The sequence below is a fragment of the Magnolia sinica genome, chromosome 17 (assembly GCF_029962835.1).
Source record: "Magnolia sinica isolate HGM2019 chromosome 17, MsV1, whole genome shotgun sequence".
Classification (NCBI taxonomy): Eukaryota; Viridiplantae; Streptophyta; class Magnoliopsida; order Magnoliales; family Magnoliaceae; genus Magnolia; species Magnolia sinica.
Window position 1 is genome coordinate 41,730,139 of NC_080589.1, and position 1,929 is coordinate 41,732,067.

The 1,929-nt window shown below is 37.9% G+C and overlaps 1 non-coding gene across 1 annotated transcript; it reads right to left on the reverse strand.

The window, feature by feature from the left end:
- Nucleotides 1-678: 678 nt before the first annotated feature.
- On the reverse strand, nucleotides 679-785 carry LOC131232127 (small nucleolar RNA R71). The gene has a single exon (XR_009164733.1). It is a non-coding gene; the product is annotated as a small nucleolar RNA R71 (small nucleolar RNA).
- Nucleotides 786-1,929: the final 1,144 nt, after the last annotated feature.

Genomic DNA, 1,929 nt, shown 5'->3' on the forward strand with positions numbered 1-1,929 from the left:
ATAGCAACTCTTATTTGGTAATTTTGTTCCAACCCTCTCTCTTATTTTTTTAGATGCCTTATTTGTTTTAGTTTTTCTAGTTTTCTTTTTTAGGTTTAATTATTTAGTTATTTGAGGGTTGTGCATGTTTCATGCCCAAGTGGGTTCGTGAGAACACTCAGTGTCTCTTGAGTGAAGGAGGATTAGTCGAAGGGTTGCTTATCCATCAAAAGATTAGATACCACTTGAGATCCTCTCAGTTAATTGAAGCGATGAGTGTGCAAATCAACATCAATCTCAACCTTAACCTCAACCACCGCTTATGGAAGTTCAAGATGAAAACGAGGTGGATAATGCACCCCCGTCTCGTACTCTACGCGATTATTTACAACCGGCGGGGGTGAGTATACCTTCCTGCATGGTCTTTCCACTTAATGCAGGAAACGTGGATATCAAACTTGGAGTGATATAACTCTTCTGAAAGTTTATATTTGTACATCAAGGAGTTTGATGAGATAGTTGCTACAATACACTTTCCAAACGTGTCTGAGGACAAAGTGCAACTTAAATTGTTTCCTTTTTTCATTGAAAGAGAAAGCTAAGACGTTGATGCACTCCTTAAAGCCAAGATCCATCAACATATGGGCCGAGATGACCCAGGAATTTCTCAAAAAGTTTTTCCCGTTTCATAAAACTAACACTTTCAGGAAGACAATCACGAACTTTGCCCAAAAAGAGGAAGAGACATTCTTTCAATGCTGAGAAAGGTTCAAAGATTTCACGAATACCTGTCCACATCATGGCTACGAAGTATGACGAATAATAAGCTTTTTATATAACAGATTAACTTCACCAATGTGCCAGTTCATAGAGATGATGTGTAATTGTGAATTTATGAACAAAAAGACCGATGATGCGTGGGATTACCTTGATCAATTGGTAGAAAACGCGCAATCATGGGAAACCTCTCCAAGACTCACCACTTTTAAGCCTACTCAATCAAAGGAAATGGGAGGAATTTATGTTCTAAAAGAGGAAGATGATATGAGTGCAAGAGTGGCCACTCTTAAAAGAAAAGTCGAGGCCATGAAACTTAAGAAGGCAGAACATATCAAATCAATAAGGGTGCAAAAGTTGTTTATGGTATTTGTGCTTGTAACATACATACAACTGAAAATTTTCCAACAATTCTTGCTTTTTAAGAGAAATAACTACCAAAGACCTTTCAAAGGACCCACCTCAAATACATACAATTCTAGTTGGAGAAACCATCCAAATTTCAGTTGGAGGAATGGACAAACGGCTAACCCACAAGAGGCCCTTAATTTTTAAATCAGAAGAGACCTCAAGGAGATACGGTTCAAAAATTCATGCAAAACCAAGAGCTAGTCAACCAGAATACAGTATAAGCATTTCAGGATATAAAAACAACAATGGGAATGTTTGCATCGTCCATTCAAAGGATTGAGTTACACTTAGCGAGTGGGGAGAAAGGGATGTTTCCAGCCCAACCTCTCCCCAATCTAAAGCCACAATGTCAAATTAGTGACCCAGGCTCTTCAAATCAAATGGAGTAAGCCAAGTCTATCACCACTATTAGGAGTAGAAAGACAATTGACAAATCGATTCCAGTAAGGGCTAAAAAGCCTATGGACTTGGAAGAAATTGAGAATGATAGACCTAATAATGCCCCACATGGATTGGAACCGGAATCTCAAAGTAAGTTTATTGTGCCATTCCCCTAGAGGTTGATTGCACTAAAACCTCTTTCTAACTCTCAGGATATTCTAGAGGTGCTTAAACAAGTGAAGGTTAACATTCCTTTATTGGATGCCGCTAAACAAATCTCTTCATATGCCAAATTTCTGAAAGATTTATGCACTACCAAAAGACAGAAAAACATACAAAAGAAAATCTTTTTGACAAAAAAAGTAAGTATCATCCTCAAGC